A 14,330-nucleotide genomic window follows, 5' to 3' on the forward strand; every position below is an offset into this window, starting at 1 on the left:
ATGGGGTGCATATGGTATACAATCAAAAACAAAAATGAAATAATGATACAATGATTAAAAAATAATTAGAGAGAGCTCCATTTGAATTCCATGCTCAGGGGATGACAGATAACTGGATTTACAATGCAAGATACCATCCTGATTGCCTTTAGCTGAAAATCTATTAAGACTCAATAGAAACATTATTTCCCTGGTGAAGAAAGCTTGCCTCCACGTGAGAGCATCCCTCGTATTTCTTCCCCTGCTAATTATTACAGAAACAGTTAGGTCTCTAGACATGCCAACCAGTGGGTGAATAGCCAAACACTTTTCTTTACAGTGATTAGCTAATTCCACAGACTACACAGCTTGCCTGTGTAAAGGACAGCAATAAAGTTCAAATTTTCAGTTAAATAACTATATTTGTATACAGTTACATTATGAACACTAGCAATTTTTTAGCAATTTTTTCTTAGCATAGCAGCAGCTCAGAAGACAGACATTTATTCCTAGTTTGTTATTCCTGTTTATTTCATGTGTCAGATGTCAAATCATCAATTATTTTTGCAAACAGTGGATTTGTTTCAGAAAATATATATTGAATCACACACCAGGAAAGTGACTTGCACATGTGAGAAAACTGTTAGATCTCTTTTAAGATAGGAATTTTCTCATGAAAAGAAGAATTTTACCATCTTGATTTGCTATACCTACTTAGATGATTATATTTCTCTTTAAGTTTCCTTTTGCTGATATATTACATTTGCTGATTTGCTCTGATGAATCATGCATAGTATAAATTTCACTTGATCAAGCTATATGGTCGCCTTTTTATGGCTGAGAGAGATTTTGTTAGATTAAGAGGAGAGGAGAGAGTACAGAATGCTATTGTCCATGCATAGGCAGGAGGCCCCTAATCAAGTTATATGTCTTCTTTATGTGCTATAAATGTGGCTGACTAATACTTTGTTGAAAATCATTACATTTATGTTTATCATATATGCTGCTCTGAAGTTTTCTTTTTGATATTATTTTGTCTGGTGTCATTATCAGGGTAATTCTAACTCTATAGAATGAGTTTGAAATAATTCCCTACCTTTCATTTTTTAGGAAAATTTCTGTGAAGGATTTGAGCCAATTCATTTTTTTTTTCAGATTATGGTAAGGGTAATAGGTTTTATAATGTGATTCCAATATGTAATTGATTTTTGTTAACCCTATTCTCTTACTTGCCTCCTGCCCAAATCTCTTCCCTCTCCTGTTGAACTCCTTCCCACTCAAACAATTCCACTTTCTCATGGAATTCTGTTACTCTCTTTTACCCCCTGTTTCAAGACTTTCTTGTGATGGGTACTTACCCACATGTGGACATGGGTGTATGTGTGTTTGGGTGTGTACTGAAATATAGGACTAGCCTGGTGTGGTGGCGCATATTGATAATATGAGACCTTGAGAGGCAGAGGTAGGAGAACTGCTGTGAGTTCAATGCCAGCCTGAGACTAGAGTGAGATCTAGATCAGCCGAGGCTAGAGTGGAACCTTATCTTAAAACAAACAAACACAAAAGAAATATAAGTTCTACTTATGATATAAATTATGTGTCTTGGAGTCTGACATATATTGCTTAAGGTAAAAATTTCCAGTGCCATTACTTTCCCCCCAAAATTTGGAATTTCATTTTTTTAACCAAATTTCCTTTTGAATTTATGTAGAATATTTTTGATTATGCAGTCATCTGTTAATAGACTTCTAAGCTGGTTTCATTTTCTAACTATTGTGATTAGTGCAGCAATATGAAGGTACAGATATCTGTGGAAGGGTTTATAGGTTTTGGGGTGTGTACTCAGGAATGGTATGTCTGTGATGTTATGTTGAAGTTCTATTTTAGTTTCGTTCTTTTTTTGAGAAACATTCATAATGAACTCTGATCTCATAATTGATTAGAATAGTGACTTCTAGAGGCCAGGAAGTCCAGAGGTTGGATAACAGTTTAAAAAAAACAAGTTAGCTGTGGGAAATGATTTTTGTGTTTTTACAGTATTGTAAGGCTATTTTATTGCATTTTTATGCTTCATGAATAAAAAGAAAAGTGTTTGAAGCCTTCAAACACAAAGAAATTATGAACTATTAAGGATATGCAAATCTTAATTTTCAGGAATTACACTAATTGAAGATTCTGTCCTCATACATATCTGATGTACTATGTATAATTAATATCTCAGTTGATAACAAAGAAAAACATCTTTACTTCTTACATGCTTTCTGGCTGGCATGGATACTTTTTTGTTTTTCCTAACCTTATACAAGTAAATAAAGATAGCGTAGATTGGTGAAGAAATTCTGAAACTACGTATTGATTTATGGTAACCAATAGCTATATCTAATTTCTCATGGATTAGAAGTATACAAAATTCCCAGAGAATTTTGCATTTCTTTAATTTTTAATGACATATGCAAAACAGGGCCAAATTTCTTTATACTGAAAACAAACAATCCAAAAATAATAATATTCTGAAAGATTAATAAAACAATCAATACATATTCTGAAAAGACCACTGCTAATACTCAAAATTGAGGAAAAGGTAAACAATTTTTGAAGCTGTGGGATTTTTAAGGATGACTCATACATCTAAGATTCCTCAGTTAATAGCTGTAGCAAAACAGCTTACCATGTCAAGGATGATTCTTTCAATGGAGTAGAATTCTTGCTTGAAATACCAGGGAGTCAGTTACTGAGGTGAGTGACAGTAAAAAAATAACATAAAATAAAATAAAATAAAAAAAATTCCTAACATTTTCATGTCCTGATGAGAAATACACAGAACCTTACCACCTACATGTGTAAATGTGACATGTGACGTAAGTGGTGCTTTAAAGGACATAATAACCATTGAAATGTAATGCTGTTTCTCTAAGGTTAAATATATTGGTACAAATCTGAAGAACTCATACTTTAATTATCTCCTTGGAAAAAAAAGAATATTATTTCAAATTGTATATCACAGTCTTGATTTTTAAACATATTTAATTATTTTTTCTAATGTGGTTCTGTAGGGAGGTTACATTTATTTCTTTTTTATTATGATATTTTTAACAATTTTTCAAGGGTATAACATTTTGGTCATATTGACTCTTAACCCCTCCCACTTCTGCTGAACTCCTTCTACTTCCCAAATAGTCCCCATCTTGTTCCCATGTCTTTTTTTCTATGACCCACTTATTTAATAAGGGGTGTCTGTATGAACATGCATTGGGGCTTATTTATGAGCACATGGATACCTTACCTGTACCTATACTACTGAAGAAAATGACATTCCCTTCTTTAGCAACTATAAACCTGTTTCCATCCATGATGGGAAGTCAATGGGCCCAATTTTGTGAAGGTCTTAGACAGGTAATCACTTCTGCTATGAATTCATGATTGCAATAGTCCTGTTATCTCTAGAAGATAGCATTTCACAGAACTCCTCCCAACCTTTTTTTTTTTTTTCTCTGAGATACTTTTAGCCCCCTTTTCCCAGATGCTCTATGGATCTTGGAGTAGGGGTTGATGCAGATATTTCTCTTTTAGGTGAACTCTCAGAGTCATGTACTCACAGTATTTTGACTAGCTGTGGGTCTGTGCACTCATCGCTGCCCACTGCTAAAAGAAGCTCCCCTTGCCAAGACAGAGAGCACATTAGTCTGTTGGTGTAAATGTAAATATTTGAGGTCATTTGACCATATGCTAATCTAACAAAGTGAAGCAATAAATTGTATCCTAGTACCTATGAGCTCACCAGCCATGAGCAATTGAACAAGTTTACAGTTCCAGGCATGACTTCTTGTCTGTGACATAAGCTCCGAATATAATCAAGAACCAGATGGTTACTTTCCCAATGCTCCTGCCACTACTGTACCAGTGAGCAGTTGTTTGGTTGGCATTGTAACACACAGGGTTCACAGCTAGGTAAGACCTTTGATGATTTTTCTCCCCCAGCAACGTACATAGCACTTTCTGGAATTATGAATACTGGCCAACTGGAAGGATGCTTTCAATCCTGTTGTACATTTTATGAATGCATTCTTGATCCTTGATACTGAACTCCACTGTTTTCACTTTAAATGGAAATTTGTCAAAGGAAAATATTGTTTTTTGAGACTTTCCACAAGGAAGGACAGAAGGAAGGAAGGAACAAAGGCAGGAATGGAGAAAGAAGGAAGGGAGGAATAAAGAAGCACAAATTACCTCTATGTTTTTCTCATAAGCCTACTAAAATAGTATTTGCAAGTACCAGTGATGATGCAAAAGTAATTTTCAGGTATTCACCAATAATAACTTTGTGTTTAAGGATTTTAAATATTATACAGAACATATTTTTTTTCTTTTTATGTATTTTCAGATATTGATATTGATTTCATTTGTTTATATGCATTCGTATATTTTGTATATTCACTCTTTTTCTCTTTATATTTTCATGAATAAAATGCTATGTGTTTAATTTTTAATATTATTTATTTATTTATTTGAGAGAAATGGAGAAAAGAGAGAAATCTGGAGAGAACCTGAGAGGGAATGAGTGTACCATGGCCTCCTGCTCTACAAAGAAGCTCTACACACTTTTGCCACTTTGTGCACCTGGTTTTTCTGTGTCCTGGGGAATCAACGTGGATTTCCAGGCTTTGCAGGCAAGTGCCTATAAGCACTGAGCAATCTCTCCAGCCCTAAAAGTACTTTTTTATAGAATTTAAGTCATTCTTTCTCAGAAAATGATGTAACAATTTATTCATTTATTATAGATAGCCTCAGTTGGGAGTTCATTTGACAAGTCTGTCTCCTGCCATGATTATTTAGAAATGATTATAACTAAAGATCATGTTTTTTGTTTTGTTTTTATTTATTTATCATTTGAGAGTGACAGACAGAGAGAAAGAGAGATAGAGAGAGAGAGAGAGAGAGAGAGAGAGAGAGAGAGAGAGAGAGAAAGAATGGGTGTTCCAGGGCCTCCAGCCACTGCAAACGAACTCCAGACAATTGCACCCCCTTGTGCATCTGGCTTACATGGGTCCTGGGGAATCAAGCCTCAAACAGGGGTCCTTAGGCTTTACAGGAAAGTGAGGCCATTGCTCCAGCCCAAGATCATATCTTTTAAGTAAGATAGGAAGGTGACTTGGGGAAATTTTTCCATATCAGGTAAACCATCATAGTCAGTATATTTGTTGCTGCTTTTTTTTTTCTCATTTCCAGTTTGCTTTCTGTGTCCCTTTCATTCACAAAATGCCAAGTACTTCTAACTGTGCTTGTTAATCATTGAACTTTCTAGACGTAAATTTAATGTGGTTAAAAACTGACCATTATGGGAAAGCTACATTTTATCATCACTCTGAATATATGCATCAATGTCCTATGAAATAACTGTATGAGGATAATATTCATTTTATGCAGATACCACTTTTTAACTTCAGGAGAAGAATTTATTTTCTTGATATTAACTTTGACATGTATTTTGTTGCTCACCAATTTGTGGAAGTAAGTATGGAGCTTTCCTTTCCTGTCCATTAAACCTGTCCTGGCTCCTTTTAGATTTCTGCCATCAATAATCTCTTAACATGCTGACAGAGGAAGCTGTCAAAAAGTATTTTATCTACACTCATATGATATCATTTATTGTGTGCTATGGTAGAGCTGGAGATGTCTGCACATGTACTTTAGCTTTAAACTGAATAACTTTAAAACACTTCATCACCTAATGAAGATATTAAGTGAGAAAGTTAGACAGTGGTTAAGATTTTGATGCACCATATTACAGAGAGTGCAGAGTGCAGTTCCAGGATTATGAAGTCTTCATGTGAGAAACACCCCATTCTTTCCATTACATTTATATTATACTTCATAGATCCAAGTTAAAAGATACTTACGGAGATATTTCCAGCACTATACAAATAGAGTTTAGTGCATCAACTATACTTAATTTTACAATAATAATTTTTTTTTCTGTGTAATAAAATTCTTGTTAGTACATACAAAATTCAATGACTCTGGTTGCCAACAATTAACAACAAATGTTGACAGATGTACCTGAAATGTAAGTAAAATAGCTATAAACTTGTTTATCATATCCATTGATTATTCATTCATTTGGTCACTTCTGTGAAATAGCACTCCATATAGGTTTTGAGTATGTAAGTCTTCTCTTTATTTTTTTGTTCTGTGATGAAATGAGTTTTTAAAAATTCAGGATGTGTTCAAAGATATAATTGAGAATTGGCAGGGCAACAATGAGATCAAGGTTGTTTTTAAAATATCAATGCCCTTAAATGAGTTTATATAATTAAGTATCATTTAAAAAAAATACTACTTCTGTTCCTAAAGAATTTACTTCCTGATCTGAAAAAAACTCTGGATACATAGGCACATTATGTTGCCTGATGAGTATTCATTGGTTTGCAAAATTTCTGACTTTTTAATGTAGGGTCATTCAGCTATCAACTTCCACCCATAGCCTGCTTTTAACTGCATCTTATCCATTTTGCCTTGTATGTTGGATTACCATTCTCCTTAAATCTTAGATACTTTTCCTTGTTTCATTTTTGAGGTTACAAATGTTAAAAAAATGTTTTTAACTCATAGATAATCAGATTCTCTAAATTTATTTTGATTATTTATATCCAATTTAATATATTATGGACAGAAAACAAACTTATTAGATTTTCTGCCATTTAAATTAATAGTTGTTTTATAGTTCACTACATGATATAGCATGAGAATCACATGCCTTTAAGAATCATGTATATATAGCCAACTACCAGGTATAATTGGCAGATGCTATTGTTCAAGCTTGCATTTCCTTTTTTGTTTGATTGTTTCTTTGTTTTTCAAGGTAGGGTTGCATTCCAGCCCAGGCTGACCTGGAATTCACTATGTGGTCTCAGTGTGGCCTTGAACTCACCATGATCCTCCTACCACTGCCTCCCGAGTGCTTGGATTAAAGGGGAGCACCACCATGCCCGGCTTGCATTTCCTTTTTAGTTATTCACTAGTTACTTATTTTATTACTAAAATGATGTGGTTGTGATATCCTTTTATTTTGTCAGAATTTCTATATTTTTTCATGTGTCATCATCAAATAAGTTTCACAGTTTTAAAGAATATAAGGAAATTATTTATTCTGAATAAATATGAACAACAAGGGAGCAGAAACACAGAATAAAGTTACCCCTAGTGGCACATTCACTTAGAAGAGACCAGAACTTTTGTAGACTCATACATAACAAAGTCAAAATCAATACATGTTCTAATTATGTTGGTTGGAACTTCAGGCTGGCAGGGAGATGGGTCTCATTAAGTTGTTGATGCTATTGGATGTCATCGTGGATTTAAGGCTGGTATAGGTTAAAGATCTGTGGAGCTTAGTGAATATTCTGAGAACTTTATTAGTTACTAAAATGCGAGCTCACACACAAAAGTAAAGTTGATGTCTATTAAAATACTAAAAGAGCCCAACATCATCTTCTCACTTGACCTATCACTTTCCTTGTCTCCACAATCATGAATTCTACTCACCAAGGTTCAGTCATGTACAGGATTGTTAAGACACACATGAACTCTTCAAAAAACTCCTATTTGCGGATATGCTGTCTATTACAAGATAGCTTCAGTATTCTTTCCTGCATTGTTACCAACTTATTTGTTGAGTCATTGTTTCTTATCACACATTTTCCTTTCATTCCTTTAAAAAGTGGCCTCCATTTGTCGTAAGCTAGTGTCTGGATATCTTCAAAGGAAAATTCTGCTATTGTCTCTGTGAAAGTCATTTTCCTACTTTATCAAGGGCCTTATGCTTTTTGTATAAAAGTAGACACATTTAATTTTATAATTTGACCAGCCTAGAAAATGCCTCCTTCCCTTTTCACACTGTTTGTGGTACTCTTTGATTACCCCCGCCCATTGGTTTAGAGGATCTAGTTGGAATAATCATATAAAGTACATTTTTTTCTAACATTAAAGTTTTTTTTTAATTTTTTTGTTACTTTTTATTTATTTATTTGAAAGTTACAAAGAGAGAAAGAGGAAGATAGAGAGAGAGAGAAGGGATGGGCACGCCAGGGTTTCCAGCCACTGCAAAAGAACTCCAGATGTGTGCGGCCCCTTGTGCATCTGGCTAACGTGGGTCCTGGGGAATCAAGCCTCAAACCGGGGTCTTTAGGCCTCACAGGCAAGTGCTTAACCGCTAAACCATCTCTCCAGCCCTAAACATTAAAGTTTTTAAGTGTCTGCTCAGGTAGCAGAGACCTAGTGACCACATTGAGATTCCATTAACTTCCTTAGACCAGATTTACAGAATTATTAGTTTGCAGTGCTATCACAAGTTAAAAACCCTGCAAAGCTCATGATTGCTATAGAGATTCAGCTCTTTGCTTAGCCAGTCATCTTTGGATTGTTGCAAGATAGGTTTTTCTGAGTGAATTTTGTCTACACATTCATATGCAGTTTGATAAATATTTCATACCCTTAAAATCAAAGTGTTTTCTGAATAGTATCTGAGTGGGTATATTCTATATCTAGAATATAAGGATACAGAATTTCAACATGTTTTTAAAGACTTTGTTATCACAGTAACTGAGAACTTCATTCTTATAAAGCACAGGGAGTAATAACAGATTGTTTGAAAGAAAGCCTATCATTCTAGAATTTCTAAGAATAAAAATGAGAATAATACTTTTGTTTTAGTTATGAGCTTTGAATAGAGTTAAATAATTTATGAACTTGGGAGTCAAATATGTGGAGAGCTACATTAAAAATAGGAAAAATTCAAACAGCTTTATTGGAAGAAGAAAATGGAAATCTGGATCTATGTATCATCCCATTTTATGATAGAAAATAAATGTCAGCAGTAACTGTCTATCTCTATGAAACTTTTGCTCTTCATGAAAGATTCATTACCTTTTTGGTGGGTCTGTAAATGTATGTGTTGGGCATACATATGTGTCTGTTCATTCATGATAACCTTTAGTATCATCCTTAGGAACACCATGCACATCTTTTTACCTTTTCTTTTCTTTTCTTTTCTTTTCTTTCTTTCTTTCTTTCTTTCTTTCTTTCTTTCTTTCTTTCTTTCTTTTTCTTTTCTTTTTTTTTTTTTTTTGAGAAAGAGAGAGAGAAAAAGAGACAGAAATAGAGAGATGGAGAGAGAATGGGCACTCCAGGGCCTTCAGCTGCACCAATTGAACTCCAGACACATGTGCCCCCTTGAGCACATGTGTGACCTTGCACACTTATGTCACCGTTTGTCTGGCTTATGCGGGACCTGGAGTTTTGAATATGAGTATTTAGGCTTTGCAGCCCCATTCTAATCTTTTAGAAATGCTCTGAAATTGGCATGTAGCTCACACAATAGTCTAGGTAGGTAAGTGAGCTAGCTCCATGGATCTGCCTGCCCTTTCCCTGGTCCGCATGGAGATTACAGCTCAGGCCACCACAACTAGCACATACTTGCAAACCGAGGCTTGAATTTAGATCAATAAGGCAGAAACTTTACTATCTAAGTTTTCTCCTCAGTGCTTATGTTCTTTAAATCAGAACTTCTTAGTTTTTCAATCTCTCTTAGCACTGTTTTTCTCATCTTGATAGCAATAAATCAATAGAGAGATTACAACTTTTGGCTTCATTTAGAAATCATTAAATTGGCTAGCAAGACTGCTACATTGTCATATAAGGGTCAATTTTCTGGTCATTTTATCTTTTGTACTATGATGATGAAATGGAACTTTCTTTTATTAAGTGCACATCTAGCACAGATAAGCACATTTAATTATAGAATTAATTTGTGTCTCTTTTATAGTTATAGTTTCTTTAATGTTTTGGAGTCAATTTCAATTGATTTGAGATTTTATTTCTCATTCATGTTCCTTAATACAGATCATTTCATAACATTTATTTTGTATTATATTTATATACTTTAATATATTATTTTGTATGTCAACTCTCATTAATTTTTTATTGGAATTGTATGCCCTTGACTTTTTTCTTGTCTCTGGTTTTGATTAGTTAATTTTATTTTGACAAGCACATTTTTAAAATTTGTATTTTATACATATATATATATATATATATATATATATATATATATATATATATATATATCCTGGATAAACTTTATTTTGTCTTGTTCACATATATTAGAAGACATGCAACATAAAAATTCAAGTAAATAAATGAGTTGATTTTAATGAATTATGTATATAATGACATTAATTTTATTACATTTTTAAACATCTTTCAAATAATGAAATTTCATAAGAAATATACAAATGACAGTGGACAACCCTGTCTTGTTCTTGATCTCAATGGGAATTCTTCCAGTCTCTCTCCATTAAGGTTAAAATTTGACTGGTTCTCTCATAAAGGCTTCTGAGTAAGTAAATTATTCTGTAAGCTATGGTGCAATGTGGCTTCATTTAGTCTATCTTGAAATCTTGCCTACAAGCTCCTTAAATTTAAGATTAAACTTGAAAATCTGTGGCCATGTGCTAAAGTTCAAAGATATGTTGTGACTACATTCAGTGTGATGTGAAGGAAACTTCAAATATCATGTCATGGTTTAGTGGGCCATGGATAAATTCGTTCTTTTAGTACATCAAAACCAAATGCTCTTAGGTCATATGTCCCATATTTAACGTGTTGTCAGGAGCGTTACTTCACAAATGCTAATTCTTATCATCTGATACACAAATGATTTTCTATAAAGTTCACATTAGATCAATGCCAATGTCATTTGTTACTTTATCATTGCTGTGGTCAAATACCTGCTATAGCATTTACCTTCTCACTGCTGTATCAAAACACTTATCTAACAATACTTAATGGAAAACTTATATATATACATACATACATACATATACATATATACATATATATCATATATATTAAACATATTTAAATAAATATATTTAAATTATTAATTGTGGAGAGAGAAAAAAACTAAGTATGGGTGTGCTAGGGCCTTTTGCCACATCTGGCTTCACATGGGCACTGGAGAATCAAATTCAAGGCAGAAAGACTTTGAAAGAAAGTGCCTTAAACAATCAAGGCATCTCCTCAGACCATGACATATAGTTTTAAAGACAAGGTTCATTATGGTGGGAAAAGCATACAACCAATTGTAATATCTTTCAGTAACACAGAGTAAGAACAGACTGAGTTGAAAGCGCCAGTTGGGGATAGTCTTTAATATCCCAATTCTTCCCCTCATTGACACACATGCTACAACAGGGCTTGACCTTCCAAAGGCATCACAACTTTTCCAAACAGTACCATCAGTTGATGACCAAGTATTTAAACATGTGAAGCTATGGAGGTCATTTTACATTCAAAGAAACACATTCTTGCCCTAGTCCTCATAGACTCATGGCAATCTCATGATGAAGAATATATTCTGCCCAATGTTGAAATGTCTCCATAATCTTTACCAGTCTCCAGACAGTTCAAAAATCCCAAGTCTCAACTTGTTCAAAAGTCAACAAGTCTCAGCACTCATGAAAGTCTCTTAACTGTGAGCCTTGTGGAATTAAGTTTTATACCTCCAACATATAATGGCACAGATTAATATTCACATTCCAAATTAGAGGAATGAGGTTTAGTCAGTAAACCTGGATCAATGCAGGATCAAACGTCAAATTCTATCCACGTGGGGCACTTGGAACTTTCAGTGAAATCCTCTCATCTCCAAACGCTTTAGGCAGTTCGACTCAACCCCACCCCAGCTGAGTTGGTATCCTGCTGTAGGCCCTCTCCATGGTGGATTTTCATGGGCTTTGTCCATCATTTCCACACCCGCTCCTATACTTGCAGCAGTATATCCTGCTCTTGAGTTTATGTCTGTGTCTCATGAAGCAGAAGGGGAACCAGTCAATGGGACACTTTTGGTTGCCACAGCTGATCACTGATACATAGAAGACCTGATCGCACAGACCGTACGTGGGATGATTAGGATCAGTGTAATGGTCCACAGGGTTGTGTGTTGGTGCTGGTTTTTTTTTTTTTTTTGTTTTGTTTTGTTTTCCCCCCTTGGTAGGAGGAGGGTCTTCACTCTCTACTTTGTCCTTTGGAGAGTGTCTTCTTGGAGGTTTTTGTCCTCTTCTCCAGGGGTGTCCCTGTGGTCATTGTGGTCAAGATTACTAGACATGCTCGTGCAGTTCTCCTTGTACTGCTGCTAGGACCACTTGTTTGACTTGTAGTCCTTAGTGATTATCTTCTTATTTGACTTATCCTGGCCAGTCTTACCACTTCAACTAGTGCTATCACTCACCTCCTGAGAAGACTTGAAGAACTCTACATGATTATCCACTTGTCCACTGCAGCTCTCCACCAGCTCCATCATCTGGCTCACATGTGGATCTTCTGGGGGCCCAGGACCTGGCTGCAGAACAGGGCTTTCTGGATACATTGCTGCACTTGTCTTTTCAGGGATCCATCCATCTCCAAACTAATGAAAATAATAATCCAACTCGTTCTGCTCTCATTAGCAATTCCTTCAGGCTCAATCCACAACCCATGTGAACACTGCAGCAGTTCTGAGAACAAGGGCCTAGTCCAGAGCTTTCAGGCATGTCCACACTAAGAACTAGGCTTGAGGCTCTGAGATCCACGTGAGAAATCAGTGGTGTCCTCAGGGTAACATGACTGGAATAAAAACAGAAGAGGCCCTCAACTCCTCTGTACATCAGGGCACAAGAACCTGATAGGGGATGACAGGTTCACTGTGAGCCTTACAAAGCAGAAATACTTCCTTCATCTCAGCCACAATGCAGTTCCCCTATAGGGTCACAAGAAGCTTTTACCTCTAAGAGGAGACTCCAGGACAGGAACAGGAAAAAGATCTGCTGATAACAGAGTGTTTTATTTTCTTTTAGTCTGTTTCATTGTTGTATCAGCCAGCTGCTTAAAGATAGTATGGGTTATGATAAGACAAGTGAATCCCTTAATCATGAATCACAGCTGCACTTCTTTAACTGTAAACTGAGTTCCTTAGTCAAAAGCTATGTTGTGTGGAATACTATGATAGTGGATAAGTCATAGTCAATGAATAGTAGTTTTCATAGCTTCAGGAAATGTTTAGGAAAGGTGAATCTATACCAAGAATAATTGTCTATTTTAATCAGGAATCCACAATAAACGTGGTCCAATGCAGTACATCTGCCACTAGGTAACAAGATGTTTATTTTATTAAGTAGTGTCATATTGGTGATATAGTGTTTGTTTCTGATGCTGGCAGATTTGCAGCTTAGTAGCAGCTGTAGCAAGCTCAACCTCAGTGCATGGAAAACTATGCTGTTGAGCTTATGAATAACATAACCTGCTTCTCTGCCCCAATAGTCATGTTTTTCCTGGATCCATTGAACAATTTACAGGGATGGAGAAGTTGTCTGATTACCACATGCTATCTTATCTGCTTTTCAACTAGCCTGAGAAGATGGACATGCCTGTGCCACAGTGGCACTCAGCTGAAGTGAGATCTTCTCAGTGGAAATTAACCCTTAAGTGGAACTGGTACCCGAGTCAAAATTCTATGTAGACCAAAATTATGGACTCCAACAAGAAGCTCCCAATAGTCTTTTGCCAAAAGAGAGGCTATACCTACCAAAATATCACCTTATTTATTTATTTATTGTTTTTCCAGGAAGGGTTTCACTCTAGTCCAGGCTAACCTGGAATTCACTACATAGTCTCAGGGTAACCTCAAACTCACAGTGATTCTCTTACCTCTGCTTTCCGAGTGCTGCGATTAAAGATGTGTGCCACCACACCCAGCCAAAATCACTCCTAATTAATAATGCTTATCTCGTTGAACATATGCTGACCTCAGCTTCCTTTGGAGAATCTGTTTTTCAGAAGGAAGCTAGAACTGAGGAGATAAGCCACCTCCTGCACATCAGCCAGGGCCCAGGTGATACCACACAGGAACTGGCAAGATGAGCAAAAGTTCTGCTTCAATAATGAACCTGTCACCTGGTGCCAAGGTCATGGACATCGACAGAAGATATTCAAAAAAACCAAAGCAGAAATTCAGAACCTGCTGAAAACACAATAGAGTGAAAACACACCCACCATCTTCATGGAACTTTGCTGAAGAGGTTGAGGACTAGAAAAGATTGTAAGCACCACAGAGTGGAAGGGAATGTGCAGAGACATTGCTTCCCTCCTCAAAATGACTGACTGATGCTCTCAAATCTCCTAACCCAAAAACCTAGGGGGGAAACCAGCAATCCCACTGAGAAGGGCCCTCATTGGAAGGAGTTAGGGACAAGGGAAATGATGGTACTAACATGTATTGTATACATACTTCTTTCTACTTAATAAAAAAAAAAAAAGTT

At 35.7% G+C, this 14,330-nt stretch overlaps 1 pseudogene; it reads right to left on the reverse strand.

Moving 5' to 3' along the window:
- Positions 1 to 14,330, reverse strand: part of LOC101601903 — a 189,405-nt pseudogene that overhangs the window by 86,855 nt on the left and 88,220 nt on the right.

The sequence above is a fragment of the Jaculus jaculus genome, chromosome 2, assembly GCF_020740685.1.
Source record: "Jaculus jaculus isolate mJacJac1 chromosome 2, mJacJac1.mat.Y.cur, whole genome shotgun sequence".
In the NCBI taxonomy this organism is placed as follows: domain Eukaryota; kingdom Metazoa; phylum Chordata; class Mammalia; order Rodentia; family Dipodidae; genus Jaculus; species Jaculus jaculus.